Source organism: Pygocentrus nattereri, chromosome 22, assembly GCF_015220715.1.
Source record: "Pygocentrus nattereri isolate fPygNat1 chromosome 22, fPygNat1.pri, whole genome shotgun sequence".
NCBI lineage: Eukaryota > Metazoa > Chordata > Actinopteri > Characiformes > Serrasalmidae > Pygocentrus > Pygocentrus nattereri.
The window spans coordinates 9789175-9808501 of NC_051232.1; the positions used below are offsets into that span (position 1 = coordinate 9789175).

General features: G+C 40.7%; 1 pseudogene; it reads right to left on the bottom strand.

Annotated features, from left to right (window-relative positions):
* Positions 1-19327, bottom strand: part of LOC108411546 — a 43878-nt pseudogene that overhangs the window by 23892 nt on the left and 659 nt on the right.

Below are 19327 nucleotides of genomic sequence, written 5' to 3' on the forward strand. Positions count from 1 at the left end.
CTGTAAGAATGTACAGAAACCCCCTGGTGGGCAAGCCAGGGGCAACAGTGGCAAGGAAAAACTCCCTCAGAACTGAGGAAGAAACCTTGGGAGGAACCAGGCTCACCAACTACCTACAAGTGATTATACTACTAATATTAATAGCAGTAATATTGGTATTAGGAATAACTAGGAGTCTATGAGAACATCGATTGTATACTCGGAAAGAAAGCAGGTAGATGGAATTCGTTTTATTCTATCCGTTTGTACATAAACAGGGAAAGTAAACATTTACAGAGTGTGGCTAATGACTCCAGCAGATCTGACTATGACAGCTTAACTAAAAGGAGAGAACCAGAAGGACACACCACATCACCAACATAAACCACCTCTGGAGGTCATTGCACATTTTAGTAAGTAGAGGGGAGAAATTAGCATCTTGAATAAGTGATATTTTGCGAGTGATATTAACACCTAGATATGTAAATCTGTCAGGTACCAGCCTAAAGGGGATTTCCGTTTGTGTAATTGTACAGGCAGCAGCATTAATTGGGTAAAACGTGCTCTTGGAGAAGTTTAGCTTATAGCCCGAATATGAACCAAATTCTACTAAAATGGAATTAATAACTGGAATGGCAAACAGGGGATGAATTACATATATCAAGAGATCATTTGCCTAGAGGGAAACTTTATTTTCAATTCCATACCTTGTGATTCCTTGTACACCAGGAGCAGTTTTAAGAGCGATTGAAAGAGGTTCTATGGTAATAGCAAAAAGTAAGGGCGATACGGGACATCCTTGGCGTGTACCTCTGTGTAAAGAAAAATAATCAGAATATACAGAGTTTGCATGGTAAATGTAAAGTTTGGTGGAGGGGGGATTATGGTTTGGGGTTGTTTTTCAGGAGTTGGACTCGGCCACTTAGTTCAGCAGACCAAGAGATTTTGGACAATTTCATGCTCCGAATTTTGTGGGATACAAACAATAGTTTGGGGACGGCCCATCCTGATCCAACATGACTGTGTGCCAGTGCACAAAGCAAGGTCCATAAAGACATGGATGAGCCAGTTTGGTGTGGAAGAACTTGACTGGCCTGCACAGAGTCCTGACCTCAACCCGATAGAACACCTTTGGAATGAATTAGAGTGGAGACTGTGACTCATCCAGCATCAGATCATCACATGTCTGTAAAGTACATTGAGCTGCCACTCACAAGTACTATATAAACAAAAATTATTATTTTTATTATTATCATTATTATTGTTATTATTATTGTTGTTATTCTATTTACAATATAACTAAAAATATTATGGTAAAAATATTTACAATATAACAAAAACATTTAATATCTCTAAATGACATGTTCTGTCTGGTTTAGTTGGGTGGCTCCCTCTTGTGGTTGTTGAGCTACATGCACTTACACAGGTTCCCTTTCTTTGCTGTAACTCTGGTTAAGAGGAGATTCTTGTAGTGATCTCAGATGCGGATTTGCAGTCATGTTCATGTTCAAACAGTAATATTTTATTTCAGTTAAACCTGCTTCTGGTACATTGTGGCAGCTGCCACTTGCTCTCTTTTGCAGAGGAGGCTCTGGAGGCTTGGCATGCAGAGCTGCACACCTTCCACGTTAGAGACTTTAAATTTCGTTATTTTGTGTGTTGATGTTGTTGTTCCTTAGTTTAAGGTGTGTGTGTGTATGTGCTATTTGTGATATTTTAAGGGGGTTTAGTAAAAGAGGGCTGTAAATCTACTGTAGAGTAGAGTAAAGAGCTGTGGCTGCTAGTGACCTTTTCTGTTATCCCTGGATGTGTTTATGTGTCTTTTCTGCTGGTGGTAATAAACAGCACTTCTCATAGTAGAAATCATAGCCTTTTCTGTGTCTCCTTCTTTGCCAAGATGCTTTATTATTATAATGTAAAGCATGTACAAACAATAATGGCTGGACCTACTTTTAAGCTGGTGTTTGGCGCCCTCTTGCGCAACATTGCGATGCAACACCCACATCTAGCCTGTTTAAAATGCAAAGTTCTTTAGGAGATTATAAAACCAAAGTCCTAATCATACTTGTGTATTTTGTCTTGTTTTTGCTCACTGACTGATACATTACAACTCTACGAACTGGAACTGATACCTGATCCTCAGTCAGGAAAAGAAGAACTAGTGCATTTATTGACATTAGAACAGTCTGAAGCTTTTACTCATTGGGTACATACTCAAAGATAAAGATTTCATTAATATTCCCTTATTAATAATATATTTGTCTTAGATTATAGATAATCTTGTAGATTATACGTGTCTCTGTTTCTGATCTTTTTTTAGTGAATTAAACTCACATTGATCACAAAATGATATATAGAGCCAAACAGGGTTCGAGTGCTTTTGTTAAAAGGTGTTTTTTGTTCAAATGAGCCTCTAAAACCAACCATACAAAAAAATATGTGCTACTACTCTGTAACTGGTCTCTCTCTATAGTCAGGCTGGTGTAACTGCTCTGTAACTCTGGTCTCTCTATAGTCAGGCTGGTGTAACTGGTCTGTAACTGGTCTCTCTCTATAGTCAGGCTGGTGTAACTGCTCTGTAACTGGTCTCTCTGTATAGTCAGGTTGGTGCAACTAGTCTGTAACTGGTCTCTCTCTATAGTCAGGCTGGTGTAACTGCTCTGTAACTGGTCTCTCTCTATAGTCAGGCTGGTGTAACTGCTCTGTAACTGGTCTCTCTCTATAGTCAGGTTGGTGTAACTGCTCTCTAACTGGTCTCTCTCTATAGTCAGGTTGGTGTAACTGGTCTATAACTGGTCTCTCTCTATAGTCAGGCTGGTGTAACTGCTCTGTAACTGGTCTCTCTCTATAGTCAGGTTGGTGTAACTGCCCTGTAACTGGTCTCTCTCTATAGTCAGGTTGGTGTAACTGCCCTGTAACTGGTCTCTCTCTATAGTCAGGTTGGTGTAACTGGTCTGTAACTTGTTTCTGTCTGCAGAGAATGTGATCCACAGCACTGTGATACCAGTCAGCAGGAGAATACAGAGCAGTCCCAGACACACTGCAGCCAGTCTGTAGAATCCTGAAAAGAGTTAAAGTGAGTGAAAACCATGTACACACATAACGTCTTATGACTTTTTATTCATACACATATTTACTGAGCACTTTATTAGGTACACCTCCTAGCATCTACACTCATGGGTGGTAAGGTCCTGAATAGGGTGAAAGGGGGGGGTGTAGCAAAGTGCGCAGAGAAACAGATGGACTACATTCTATAATTGTAGAACTATGAAATGAACCTATATAGTAAGTGGAACTGATAAAATGGACAATGAGTGTAGATACAAGGAGACGTCCCTAGTGATGTACAGAATACCTCGCCGACTGTTCAGACAGCGGGTCACTCTGAGGCTACTCAGTAGACCATTGTTAATCACAGACATCTGTCGGGACAAAATCAGCAGGTACTGTCCAGGGTTACTCAGTCTCTTGAGAAATTGTGCAACAAACTGAACAACAAACTCAACTGGCACAATTTCCCAGTTACAGCTTCACTAAGTGCTCAGTGAGTGTATGTGGACATATCAATATCTGATCTTCAGATAAACAGCGTATACAGATACATGTTCTGTAATTCATCAACTTTGGTACTAGTCTTGTACAGTGCACACATACTATAATCTGCCACACCTGCTCCCACGAATGAATTTCTTCATAAGTTCTTGATTGGCTGGGTCAGATGCATTAGTGATATGTTAGGAGGTGCTAGCCTGTTAGAACAAAACTCTTCAGGGAAGTCTGTCTCCAAAAGGAGGGTTTGACTTTGCAATGATATTTTTTGGTCTAAAAAATGAACGGACAATGTTTCTGTTAAAAAATGTAAGTACACCCCTGACTTCAGTACCTGGCATTGCATGGCAGAAACAACTTTAACTTTCCTATACCTGTCTACCAGTTTCTGCCAAATATTTGGAGAAAATTTTTGTCCAGAATTCTTTCAACTGTGCAATGTTTGTACAACCTGTTCCAAATCCCCTCACATTTCAAAAAGATTCAGATCTGGGTGTTAATTTTTGATTCTCTCTGTTTCTTTATTTTGAGACATACCTTGGTGGGTTTACTTGCATTTTTGGGATCATTATCCTGTTGGAAGTTCCACTTTTCAGCTTCAGCTTTATTGATTGATGGTCTAACGTTCTCCTCAAGCACTGTCTGGTATGACAGATAATTCATGGTTGATTCTGCGATTGCAGATTGGCCAGGCCCAAAAGCCGCAACTGCATTTCTGCTTATTTCAACTAGATGAAGGATGTTCATTTTCAGTGTCACTTTCTATATTACCTCTATCTATCAACAATGTTTAACTGAAGGCCAGATGTTAGGGGAGTGCCGATCCGATACTCAGTATCAGTATTGGCTCGTTACTGGCCAAAATCACTGGATTGAATATATGAAGAAATACAGTATAATCCAGTATAATCCATTTGCCTAGATTTTGACAGCCCTAGTCACGAGACAGATGAGCAGCATGTGAACAGAAGCTTGAGTGTGAGTGAGGCATGTCAGTAATGCAGCAGTGTGGTCATCATGTCAGCTCTGTGGAGCTTATTTAAGATCAGGTGTCAGTTCGAGTGCCTCAAGATGCTATGTCTACTGTACTTTGTTCCACTGTATGTTTTAAACTGGAAATGCTATTGTTTTTACGTTATGGACTACTTATGACCTTGCTATGTGATTAAGGTATAGGTTACAATAAATGTTGAAAGTTTTGCACAAAGATGCCCTTTTAATTTAATTTTGAATGACTGTAATATGCTGACCAATCAAAAATGCTGCTCAAGTTCTGTGTGAAAAAGGTTCAATAAAAATAAACAGCAGTATTGCATAGTCATGTTGTGTGCTATGTATTTCTTCTTTTTCACACTTTTGAGCGTGATGCTATTTAGATGGCTAGGTTAAGCAAAGTGCCTTCAGACAAATGTACAGCTTAGTTGTTAGAGAGGGGAAAAAAACTTTATCTATACCAGCAGATCCACAAAGATGTGGTGTATTGGTATTTTCAATCTTTTAATTGAATATCATTAATTAGTCTTACACTGATTAAAATGATCATGAGCACAAAACACTGAAGGCAAACAATTTCCATTAGGTAGAACCGAGCGGCTCTGAAATAAACGGAAACTTGGCTTGTTTGTAAAAAGTTAAGATTTATTTGCAACTTAATTACAAGTTTAGGTTTACTAAGAACTTGCTTTAAACTCAGATTCACAAATGAGTTTTCCTTTACTATATTGCTTCTGTAGGTCCCTGTTCATAAACAAACTAGCAAAAACAAATTGACTATAAAATGTACTATAAAAGTATTCGTATAAATTCAGAAAAAAGACACGTCGGCCACAGTTGCATATGTGTACATATTTCTATATTGTGGTCTATTTACACAAAGTCAGGTTAGTTCCATCATTTATGTTGAAAATTTTCCGCTGCTGCGCTGACGGTGAACCGTGTGCTTGCACTGGGTCGGTATGTCCAACAGGTCAAAACAAGCTCAAAACAAAGTGACCGCTGTGTGGTTGGTGTGGTGGTGTTCTTGCTTTGCACATCTTTCGTTTTGAAATGTTACGTGTTGTGTTGCACACAACAACCAAAAGGAACGACAGATTTCACAAAATGTAAATTAAGTAATGTAATGTAATGTAAAAAGTAAAATATTTGACTTTGAAATGTAGCGGAGTGAAAGTAAAAAGTCACCCCAAATGGAAAAACTTCAGTAAAGTTCATATATATGAAAAAACTACTTAAGTACAGTAACAAATTACATTTACTGAGTTTCTGTCCACCTCTGGTTGTGTTATAGTCCTGGTGGACTGCAGAGTTTAACATTCTACCTCATTAAAGCCCAATTCAACTAATTAGTGAATTAGTAAGACCTTTGTACTTTGACTTCAGCATCAGAAGAGGAAATACCTCCAGAGTCATGACCCAACAGGAGCTGAGATTATCACCACTGGCTTATAAGGTTATGAGATGCTGAGTAACTATGTACTCCTGATTATACTAATGTACTTTGTTATTGTTAGTGTCCATTTAGAGCCCTGCAAACTGAAACTAGTTAGACCTTTTTCACAGTAGCCATAAAATGAAATGATAAAACTTCTATTTTGTGTGTCTGTCAGTTGAACTGTGGCTGTTTTTCTTCACTAACACTCATAAAATGTGTATAATTTACAAAATGAGAAGCAAACTGAGTTTTGATCTTCATAAGTGATCAAGCAAGTTGACATTTTATTGTGTCGATTTGCTGTTTTTTATTGTGACAGTTGCACATGATTTTTTCATATCAACAGCTGCAGTTGTGCTTTCTGTATTGTGTCTTTGTAGAGAAGTGTGAATTATTTTCACAGCAGAGGGGTCTCACCACTCACCACTCCACTTCCCCCCATTGCTCACTAGCAGCTCAACACATTTTACATGCACATACAGCCAACAGCTGTGAAAGGAGCTTTATGGTCAAATGGATTATTGTGTAGATTCTGGTGAAGTATTTTCTGAGATTACTCATCGTCTTTCTGAGGTTAAGAGAAGTCAGAGGTCAGCCAGATCAGGTGGGAGGAAAAGAAACACACAAGAGGAGAAGAGAAGGGACTCTTTGCAGGCCGAAAGTGAAGTTTTCAGTTAATTTTTCTTTTTGTTTTGTTTAAATAATGTAAATAAAGCATGTTTGTTCACTCATGCTGGTGTTTGTGTTTGTGAGCTCTTGTTGGGATTTCCTGGCCAGTGTGTATTGGCCCCTCCCCTGTCCAAGCCACAACAGGTAAAATGAGCCAAAGGAGTAAATCTAAAAAAATGACATCAAGAAACTAAACAGGGTCCCAACAGTGTAACAGCTCTATATTTTGTGGAAAACAATAAATAAATATCTGACCATCGACTCTATAACAACACCTTTGTTCAAATGTTTGGGGAAGACGTTTGAATGGCTAGATACCAAAATCAAGTAGCTCAATTCCACTGAAATCACATTGTATTTGGCAAATCGATAAAAGACAAACAAGTTGTCAGCCTTCTGCTCCTGGGAAAGTCCAAATATATTTAATCCCAGCCTACTTACAAAAAATATTAAAAAGCTGACATCCGTGTTTCATCAATTTAACTTTCTTGACTTGACTTTGTGACTCCTACATTGTTTTTATTTTATTATTTATCAGTTTTGTGGGTTATTTTGTTGTTATATGCTCCTGCTGTTCTCACAGTTTGTAGGGAACCCAAGACTAAATGGGACAGATGATTCCACGTTGTTTATATATCCTGTTTCATGTGAATAAGTGAAGTGAATTCATGTGAATAAATGTGAAGAGTAGGGAAGGCGCTTCTTTTTTCAGCTCCCTTCTCTTGTAGTAGAGTTCGTCCACATGTAGTCTAGTTAATGTTAAAGTGAGTTTGCACTTTTAAATCCTTAACCCGGTTGAACTTGAATTCCTCATTACTATAAGAATAACTCGCCCATGTAATCACGTTTATTTCCATGTAATTACTGAATAATAATCTTTAAATGGAGTCTTGGCCTTTATGAGGTTAAGAGATATAAAGAAATATCCGGAATCCACACCCAGCCTCCTTCTTTAAGGGGTGTTTCAGTAAATACGCATGCACAGATTACAGTTTTATTAATGAGAATGATTAATACAGTTATCAGTACGCTACATTTGGTAATTATGCAGACCTGTGCAGGTGCTGCTTGCAACTGAAAGCCAGTGCTCATGATCAATAGAGAAAAGATCTGTAATGTCTTGCACAGAAACTTGCAAATACAGTAAATATGAAAGAAAAAAAATACAAAAGCATGGTACAATTAACCTTTTCATTAATACAAAAAAAAGAAAAAAGTGGGAAGCAACATATGAACTGTAAAATTATTTGATTTCTAAGAAAGGAAAATAATTTAAAATAATGTTCAAATAATGACACTTTGAACTATAGGTCATATAAAAATACTGCAAAGATGAATCCCCACCACGAGGGGGCAGACTAACTCCTTGTGCTTCTCAGTCATCTATAGTAACATGGTTTATGTAATAATAGCCCAGACATATTTACAAGGTCACACATTATTCGTACATGTCTATGCAGTTTGTTGTGTGTAAGAGAATATCACAGAGAACTAAACCCCATATCTCCAAAATTAACCTTACAGGAGGAGAAAAAAACATTTCTATTGGTCTGTTCATCACTAAAATTAAACACAACGCAAAGGTAAAAATGACAACTAGAGATTTTCTGCAATGATATGCTGAATTTTACATGCACATGTAGATCAGTGATCACAAACTCTCCTACTAGTGATCAGCCTTCTTGCAAAGTTTTGTTCCAACCTGCATCTGATGCTGTGCTCATTATCGAACATTGATGCGTCGGATGCAGCCAATCCATGACTTCTGTAGCAGGAGTACACGTGGCAGACTGTGGCTTGAACTACAGTCTATAAGAAGGTAGATCTCCAGGACCAGAGCTAATGACCACTGATGAATTTGAACATTTTATTACTGTTGGTTTGCCTCTAAAACGTTTTTTTACAGATCCATTGTATTTTGTTAGAGCATGGAATGTCGTTCCAGCTCTTCATACGTCCTAAAATCTCAGCACAGTTTTCCTTCATCTCACCATTTGGTTCTCCTTGATCCCACAACCTGAAAGCCACCTGCCATCTGAATCAGTCTCTGATCAGTGTTCATTAACCTTCAGCTCAACTCTCTCAGCCCGTGTTCAGTCACATTCATAAAGGTTACTCCACACTCAGTTACCAACAGAAAGCAGTACCATTAGCATTCCTTTATCCATCTGCTGAAATGTGCATAAGGTGGGATTAAGTACTTAATCAGTTTCCTACCCAGTGGTCAGAACTGATCCGTCCACCCATTTCCAGACTCTCTCCTTTTCACTGTCAGTCAGACCAATCCAAGCATTATTGCTGCCCAGATTGTTCACGATGAACTCCTGCCATTCAAATAAGAACAAGCTGAAGGTCAGTGGGTTGTGTTCTTTTTTCTAATTTTTTAGTTTTTTTTAATTTAAAGTTTTTCACTTTTTTTGTCTCACCTGTTCTTCTCTGCTGTTTATGATCACCAGGTCTGCTCCTCTCTGTCTGCAGTCCTGTCTGCTCTCACTCCAGCTCTTCTCTCCACTAGAGATGTAGTAAACACTGGTTTTGAAAAACGTCCACCCCGTCTGCATTGCCGTCTCTATGCATTAAACACAGAACACACACATACAGCACTGTGAAAAAGTCAGATCCTGCCGTTTATTTCATTTCCTGTCAGAACAGCCATTCATTTCAGTAAACTATCGAGAGATGAGTGAAGTTGGACCCTGAGCAACTTAAAGGAGGGGAGTAGAGGTCAACAGCAAAACACGATCTGAGGTACTTCTGGTTTTTTATTATTGTTTCCTTTGGTTTTATTTATCTTTTTTGGGGGGGAGGAAAGAGGTGGGCTCTGGCTCGTGTCACTTGTTCTTCAAATGTTTCCTCCTTTTTTCCTGATGCTGGAAATTGAATAACTTAATAGCTGTTTTGACTGGAAATTAAATAAATGAAAGGGTCGTCTTTGACTTCCGCACACTACTGCATAGACACATAGACCAAATCATGTTTGTAATAATCTGCATTGTATGATTTAGAAACTGCAGTTTCTAAAAAAATGAGTTAACTAACTTAAGCCCTCAAGATGATCTTCTCACCCAAATTAGAGAACTTCTGAAGGCGCTCTCTCTGATTCTGAAGGTCATTCATCACATTGGTGTGACTGGTCTTCAGTTGATCTCTTTCATTTGTCACTTCCACAAATCTGGTCTGTAACTGGTCTCTCTCTTTAGTCAGGGTGTTGTAACTGGTCTGTAACTGGTCTCTCTCTTTAGTCAGGGTGTTGTAACTGGTCTGTAACTGGTCTCTCTCTTTAGTCAGGGTGTTGTAACTGTTCTGTAACTGGTCTCTCTCTTTGGTCAGGGTGTTGTAACTGGTCTGTAACTGGTCTCTCTCTTTAGTCAGGGTGTTGTAACTGGTCTGTAACTGGTCTCTCTCTTTAGTCAGTGTGTTGTAACTGGTCTGTAGCTGGTCTCTTTCTATAGTCAGGCTGGTGTAACTGGTCTGTAACTGGTCTCTCTCTGTAGTCAGGTTGTTGAACTTGACCCACAGCACTATGATGACAGCCAGCAGGAGAACACACAGCAGCCCCAGACACACTGCTGCCAGTCTGTAGCATCTTCTGTCTGCAGTGTTCATTCCTGACAACAGACAAGCACATTTCAGTGAATTAAATTGTTCAGGTGTTAAACTACAAAGATAATGTGAACTGCCGCTTGTTCTTGTGTGTTAGACAGCGATAGGCCTTATGCTGTAGTTCTGATATTAGGTTAGCTAAGACATTAAACCTTTTACTAAACACATTTTCAACTGGTGCACCCATGTGACTGGACTGGAATTACAATGTTGAGCAGTGCTGATTCTGCAATTGTGTTTCACATCCAGCATGTTAATGAACTCAGAGACTGGTGCTATCAGGGTGTGTAAACACTGCACTCTCTGCTCATCATTTATGGCTGTTGCTGGGGGTGGAGCTTCACAGTATTTATTGATTCCTGTGATTTTGTTTACTGTTTCAGTTTCTATTCCATGGTTTTTGTACTGCTCTCTGTTATGTTTGTAAAGGCTGGCATAGGTGTATGTGTGTAAAATTGGTTGTATTTTGTAAATATAAACAAGTTTTGAATTTGATGCCTGCAACACATTAAAAAATATCAGGGCGGAGGAAAATAAGAATTACTGTCATGCATAATATTGTAAAAAATTCAGAGGATCAGGAGAAATCTCAGTCCATGCAGGGCAAGGCCTGAAAGCACTGTTGAATGGGCGTGACCTTCAGACCCTCAGATGGCACTGCATGAGAAACAGTCATGCTACTGTGTTAAATAAAGTCACATGGGCCTGGGAGTACTTTGGAAAACTGTTGTCACTTAACACTGTCCACTGCTGCATCCAGGATGTAGTAACTCTGTTATGTTATACATCAGCCTAACATCAGTTCTATGCAGAAATGCCGCTGAGTTCTCTGGGCCTGATCTCATCTCAGATGGTCCGAAATTGTATTGGATTGTGGTCAGATGAGTCCATGTTTTTCAGAAAAATGGACGTGAAGTTCTCTATGCCAAAAGTGAGAAATCCATCTGTCATGGTATGGGGGGGGCATCAGTGCCCCAGGCATGGGTGACTTGCACGTGTGCGAAGGTATCACTGACATAGAGGCACATATTAGGATTTAGGAGAGACATGTGCTGCCATCAAGATAAACATCTTTTCCCTAGTAGTCCTTGGTTATTTAAGCAAGACAGAGCCAGGCCTCATTCTGCACATGCTACAAAAGCATGGCTTCATAGTGTGTGTGTGCTTGGCTGGCCTGCCTGCAGTCCGTATATGTTTCCTGTTGAAAATGTATGACACATCATGAAGAGGAAAATCAGATAACGACGACCACGGGCTGTTGGTCAGCTGTCAGTCTTGTATCAAGCCAAATCACAACAAGTAGCATCCGCCACGGAGCTTCACTGTGCCATCTTTGACGTGGAGCCTTTTAATTGTTTACTATTTTTGAATTTAGCTTTTTTGGGTTGAGAGCAAATCAGTCAAACTTGTGCTTACTGTGGATGTAAAAGCAATATCACCTTGCATGCACTAACTCACTAATTCAGCACAGGCCAGCCAGCAATAACGCATGATCAGTAGGTCATACCACCATCCCAGTACCAAGACCGTCAGCATGCATGTTTGCAATGCACACTTTGATGAGGGGGGCTTCCCCAGTCTTACGGAGGTGAAACTGTTATCTTCATCTGACTCCTGATGTTGTCCCTGCAGAGCACCTAACATTTCTGGCTAAGGTAAATTCACATTATCTCTTACTATATAGCATTTTGCTGAAGTTAAGCACTTGGTCAAATGTCTGTGTTTTAAACTGAAGGAAGCAATTTAATGATGATATACCACCATATGTGGGTGATGCCATTTTTCCCTGTGATAAAGACTTGGTGCACATCTTCGTTTTGTTTTTAAGATGTCAGCAAGGATAAATTAGCCCACTAGCTCGCAACATATATAGCCAACATAGTAAATAACAAAGTTACGACTGCAGTAAGTTTACAGAAAGTGAGTGTCAAGTCATAGTTTAGGGATGGGCACTTCAAGTAATTTAGTGGTTGAGTACTCAAACAAAACCATCTGAAAACGAAGAAGAAAATGAACTAGGTTAGCTATAGCCTGTATTTAAAGCACATCACGCCGGCCGTCACAACAATGAGCTCTTCACTGCAAAACACAGTTGGTGGACTGGAAAACAGTTTACAGCACCCGCAATCATCCAGTTTTGTGAGCCACCATGTACCGCTGTTCCAGCACTAGTCCTGGAGGCTGCTTTGCATAGGTTTTTGTTATGTTTAGCTAGCTAGCTGGCTACCTTAGCCGACACTGCAAAACACAGGAAAAAACAACTTAAACCATTTGTCACTTTATCAGATGGAAATAAACTATTAGATGGCATCATCCGCATATGTCTGGTCTTTATCACACTGCACGGCCAAACTTGTATGTCTCTCTGATGATAGCTTATCAACACTGCAGTGTCATGGATTCAATTGTAACTCAAATATTTAGAAACCTGGTGGTGATGTGATATTTATTCTGTGCCTATTCTACCTATTTTATTTCAGTTGTAAAAAGAAAAAACAATAAGGTAGTAATGATACAATAACATTTTCTTTTATAGGCAAAAACTATAAAGACATGACATCATTTCTCTCACTTTTGGATTACTTGTCTTTTTAAAGTCATACAATTAATTAAAGACAAGGAAAAAATCAACGACTTTATCAGCAATTTAACATGTGGAAATATTTCAGACAGAGTTGACATTCGCACAGTATCATGTGTCTGATTTTGGACGTGTATATATGAGCAGTGAAATAGGTGACCTGCTCGGCTCAGGATTTTAGGAGGAAAATGAAAAGAAATGGTGCTCTGAGGCTAAAACTGTAGAATGATCCAGTTCATTGAGTTCAGGAACTATAGAGCTGCAACATAGTAAAAACTCTTCTGTTCTACTGGGATTTTGTCTTATTTATTAAAAGTGACCATACTAAAAGCTCTGTCTGGTGAGACCCTCTTCATCAATGCTTATTAAATAGAGGCCATTCTAAAGTCTCTGATCATGATTTGTGCTTCATCTGCTAAAACAGGGGTTCTCATGGAAAGCATGAAGTGCCAGCCATAACTGCTTTGTGTGGCTGTTTCAGAACTGGAATTAGTTCTGTTCCATCCATCCATCCATCCATCCATCCATTTTCTAAGCCGCTTCTCCGTCGGGGTCGCGGGGGGGGCTGGAGCCTATCCCAGCAGTCTTCGGGTGGAAGGCAGGATACACCCTGGACAGGTCACCAGTCCATCGCAGGGCATAGTTCTGTTCACCATTTGAAAACATTATATTTCATTCTTAATTCTTAGCCAAATATTTTTGCTCCCCTTCAGCATTCACATATTGGCCAGATGAACACCAGAGGGTGATCATGGATAAGTTGTGGACCACAGCCCAGTGCTTGAGAAACCCTGAGCAAAAAGGTATGATGTCATTTGTAGACGCTCTCAGCAGTTTCAGCTCTCAACACAAATCACTGTGTATGAGTTTAACTGCACAAGAAAGCTGAGTGAGAGCTGACTGACTTTGAATCAGAAGCGACGAATCAGAAACGAAGGTAAAAGTAACTTAAATTCTCACAGGGCCGCTTTATTCTCCTGTTTCAGAACTGTTAGTGTTTAAAACCTGTAATCTGATTACTGTCTTTTTTACTCTAACTGTACTGGAACCAGTCCCATATTACACTGTTACATGAATTCTTTTACTACTCAGTCCTGACAAGCACAGCTCTAATTCCACTCTGCTCTCAGGCCTCTGACACTTCTCCTATAACGCTTGAGGAAACTGGAGAACACATGGCAAGGGCTCTGAGACCATCCCTCCACACAGAACCTTTCCAGATGCTTCAGGTTCTTCAACTCATCCCTCGTGTTTTCTATGGGGTTTAGGTGAGGGGACTGGGGAGGCCACGGCAAAAGCTTAATTCTGTGGTCGGTAAACTACTTTTGTGTTGTTTTTGAGGTGGGATTTGGATCATGGTCCTGCTAGAAGATCCAGACTGTGGCCCAGTTTAAGCTTCCTGGCTGAGGCAGACAGATTTTGAATTATTTATGCTGGTACTTGATGGAGTCTGTGATACCATGTATCTGAATAAACTGTCCAGGGCCTTTGGAAGAATAACAGCCCCAAAACATCACAGATGCACCACCACCATACTTCACAGTGGGGGCATATCTTTGTGTCTATACTAGGGGTGGGAATCTTTAGGCACCTCACAATTCGATTATGATTCAGAGGGCTGTGATTCGATTATAAAACAATTATCGATGCATCTTTGTTTTCAATACAGGATTTCTATTTTCTTACTGTGTGATGACTCTGTAGTTTTAAAGCAAAGAATTTGTAATGATCCATAACGAATTTACTTCCAATAGCTTTTATTAATAAATCAAATGGAAGTGCTCTAGAAGACTCTCATTCACTGCTCTTGTTTGAGACGCCTCTGCCACTAATCTGCGATTAAGTGCACTGACATAAGATCCAGTGGTAATGGTTGTCTACGCAGCACATGTTACACCCATCCTACCCATTTAATTCAGTGACTCTAAAACTTTGGTTTTGGTCTCAGTGTAGAGAGTGGGGGGTCACTGTGTCAGTAAAATATCTCAGAGACTGGACGCTGAATCTCGACTCCAACGTTTGCAGGATAGCACGAAAACCTTGGCTCACATAGCAACGAAGTCCTGCCTCGCCAGTAGTAGAGATTTAAGCCGAACATTTGGAGACTAATGGACTTATAAGCACTGCGGTTGTTTCCCAGAACATAAATCTGCAATGAGAGACTGTCAAACAATAAAAAAGTTGCGAAGATGAAGTCGCTTCTCTTTCATATTTTTCCGGTTCCACCTTAAATGGTGCAGCAGTTACATTAGGCGTCAGGCAGAATTTAAGGTGGAACGGGAAAATTCAAACAAAAAGCTGGTGAATGAGAAGCGACTTCAACCTCATTAAACTGCCGAAAGAGGAGAAACATTTTACAAGAAACTGTTCTAGTTCTGAGGAAAAGTTTTCAGACGGGAGGAAAGCGGCTATAACTAAAGCTTAAAGCAGTGCAAAGAGTCTGTGTTTTCATTTATATTGTTTAGCCTGCACTAGGCCATCAGCACACACTGAGACATGCTGGACATTAAATTTTGTGGCTCTGATCTTTGTTGAAAGGACAAAGTGGCTTTTCTGAACATTTGGGTTGTGACTCCTGACCCAAACTAGCTTTTAATTCAGAGCCGGTTGGATTTCTCGCTCGTCCAGCTGTGTTTTTCTTATGTGCTGCCACAGACTGTCCGGGCACTGCACCTAGTCACTTCCAAGTTCCAGCTGTATGTTCCGTCAACATTACGCTATAAATTAAATATATATCTAGCGCCCCTTTGCCTACATTACTGGCAAGACCTCTAGAAACAGGTGAATCAACTAAATAACTATGGGGCGCCCTTCTTCTTATCAATTGTGGTGATAAAACAGCAGTAGTTTTGATCGGATTGGTTATGAGTACTATTACCTTGTAAATGGCTTGTAAACACACCTTTTTAATCTTTTTAACTAAGTAGTAAGATCACAATGGAATTAATTGTATATGAAATGACTTTACTTTTTTCTTAAAAAGGTCTTTAAATGAAATTACAATGAATTCAATAAACCAAACTGAAATACCCTTGTAGTGTTGCTTTTAAACAAGCTAAATGCACTGCCCCACACTCCTTAGAGCTTAAAATAAACTCAAATGGCTCTTACAGCAATGCACCAACAGAATGAATGTGCCTCAACACACAAACCTTACATCCAATGTTCTCCTTTAAATGACTAGTTTCCCTTTAAACCGGAAAAATACCCTTTAAAGTTCAAAATACAATCACACTTCAGTTCAATACCAAAGTCACTAGTGAATATCCTACGCTATGCCGGCGTTAAATCTAAACTAAAATTTCCCCCAAAAGGACCCTGTTGCAGGCCTGGTCGTCGCTTGGGTGCGTTGGGGCCTGGAAATTAAACACTGGCCGCTTCACTCAATGAGTAAAATAAAATGAAACGAGCTCTGTACGTGTTTCTTTGCGAATAGGAGCGGAGAGTAATAGCGAGTGTTCACGCCGCTGAAGCGTGGACCTATGGCGGCTCGTTCCTCAGCAGACGCCGCCTGCATGGACTCCTTCAGCACCGAATCTCCTAGTCCCCACCGTGTCGCTGGTCTCGGCCGTCTTATCTACACGAAACCTCAACTCCTCCGGTGTTCACGGCAATTCTAACCCCACTGTTCTCAAAGCACAGCCACGGGCAGCTCACTAGCTTTGTAGCAGACCCTCTGCACTGTCTCGGAACCTGTCGCGCTGTCCGCATGCAGTTCTCACTAAAGCCTAAGTCTAAAACTCTCAAACTAACCGAAGGAAAAGTGTCCTAAAGCGCATTACTACAGTCCACTGCCTGCTGAAGTGTTCTAGCAGAACTCTTGCAGCAGCTTCTCCCCCATAGCCTGGGAAAGTTTGGGCTTAGCATATACTAGCAGGTGGAGACAAACGAACTGACTGCCCCTTCACCTCCTCCATCTCTCACTCCATCTCTCACTTTCCCTCCCGATGCGCAACAGTTCAGGGGACAGCGTCCTCGACCAATCAGAAATTAGGAAAATAATTGGGCAAGTTTCACTAACAGAAATAAAATACAAAAATGTACAAAACAGCATTTGGCCTACGAATAATACTAGTGCTTGGAAATGGCCTTTAAACATTTTTAAACATTTAATCCTTTTAATTCTAAACCGTAATGAATGGAAACCGTCCCATGTATTGAAACGAACCCAAAATATAGCACAGGGCTACATTTAGAAAATCGATTTTTGACATTTATGAACTGATTCAGAATCAAACCAGCCATTATGGGTGTACTTTGTGTGCTTCTGGTCCCAAGCCCAGATAAATGGTGAGGGTTGCGTCAGGAAGGGCATCCGGCGTAAAACTTGTGCCAAAACTATCATGCGGATCACAAATATGATTGCCATACCGGACCGATCGAGACCCGGGTTAACAACGACCGCCTCCGGTGATGTTGACCAGCAGGGTGCTGGTGGAAATTGGACTACTGTAGGTCGAAGACCATCAAAGAGGAGAGGAGGAAGGCGGGTTAGAAGGCAGCGAGAGAGAAGGAAAGACAGGAGTGTGGAGGTTAGAGTAGGGACTCTGATCATAGGGACAATGACTGGTAAAGGCAGAGAGCTTGCAGACATGATGGAGAGAAGGAAGGTAGATATTCTGTGTGTCCAGGAGACCAGATGGAAAGGAAGCAAGGCCAGGAACATTGGAGGTGGATTCAAACTGTTCTATCATGGTGTAGAGAGGAAGAGAAATGGAGTAGGGATAATCCTAAAGGAACAGCTTGGGAAAAGTGTTCTGGATGTAAAGAGAGTGTCAGACAGGATCATGAGCCTGAAGTTGGAGGGTGATGGTGTAATTTTGAATGTGGCCAGTTCATATGCACCACAGGTTGGTTGTCAGTTAGAGGAGAAAGAGGAATTTTGGAGTAAGATGGATGAAGTGGTAGATGGTGTCCCTAGAGAGGAGAGATTGGTGATTGGTGCAGACTTCAATGGACATGTTGGTGAAGGGAACAGAGGGGATGAAGAGGTGCTGGGTATGTATCGTGTGAAAAGCAGAAATGCGGAAGGTCAGATGGTTGTAGATTTTGCAAAGAGAATGGAAATGGCTGTGGTGAACACGTATTTTCAGAAGAGGGAAGAACACAGGGTGACATACAAGAGTGGAGGGAGGTGCACACAGGTGGATTATATCCTTAGCAGGAGATGCCACCTAAAGGAGATTGGAGATTGTAAAGTGGTGCTAGGAGAAAGTGTAGCAAGGCAGCATAGGGTGGAGCAGTTTGGAGATAAAGCCAGAGAGGCCAGTTTGAGATGGTTTGGACATGTGTTGAGGAGGAATAGTGGATATATTGGGCAAAGAATGTTGGAGATGGAGCTGCCGGGTAGAAGGAGAAGAGAAGGTTTATGGATGTAGTGAAGGTGGACATGGAGATGGTTGGTGTGAAAGTAGAGGAGGCTATGGATAGGGCAAGATGGAGGCAGATGATCCGCTGTGGCGACCCCTAAAGGGAGCAGCCGAAAGAAGAAGAAGATGAACTGATTCAGAATCGTTCACGTCTGCATCGCGATGCGTCTAAGAATCGAGTTTTTCCTGCACCCCTAGTCTATAGCTCCACCGCTGGTGTTTGTTGCCAAAAAGCTCTATTTTGGTCTTGTCACCGCACTGAAAGTTTCAGAAGCGTCTGGCCAACTGTGGGCACTTGATTCAACTTGTAGTTATGTAACATCTGTAGTTGATTTAAGCTTCTTTATTATTGCTCTGATAGTGAAAATGCATATTTTCAGCTGTTGAGCTGGTTGTAGACATTTCCTGATTCATGCAGCTCAGCAACGACTGGAGGAAACTGTCCAGCACAGTTTGGCTTTTTATAGACACAGTTCACAGTTTTACAGTTTCAGGCACTCACACATTCTCGCTCTCTTGCTCTCTCTCTCTCTTTATTGCACTGCACTTTTTTCTCTTTCCCTCCTTCTCTCTCTCTCCTTATTGCACTGCACTTTTTTCTCTCCCTCTCTCTTTCTCTCTCTTTATCACTGCACTCTTTTTCTCTCCCTCCATCACTGCACTCTCTTTCTGTCTGTCGCTCTTTCTCTCTATCACTGCGCTCTCTCTCTTTCTCTTTATCACTATGCGCTGTCTGTTTATCACTCTGCTCTTTCTCTCTCTCTCAAGGAGAGGATGAGTGTGCCCCTGTGTAACGCCCAGGCCGGGTGACGCCCCTGCTAATGTGGCCGTCTCAGAACATTTTACAAAGGAAATAAAAACGAGACATTTTGGAAATAAAATGCAGCTCCTCTTTTTATTTAGACCTTTGCTCTGCGTCTTTTCACCTCCACAAGATCTTGAAGGTCAGTAACATTCTCACTATTGCTGAGAGTGAAAAATGTAAGCTTACTGAGTCTCATCTAGAAAGGAGCATTGCAGCACTGTCTTTTCGGGCCTCGTCAACAGCTCAGAATGATACTAACAGAAACCTCAGACTGATACTGTTTAGAATGAACGGCTCTTTTAGGAGTTAGTTAGTTCGTGTATTCGTGGTCTTGAGCTTTT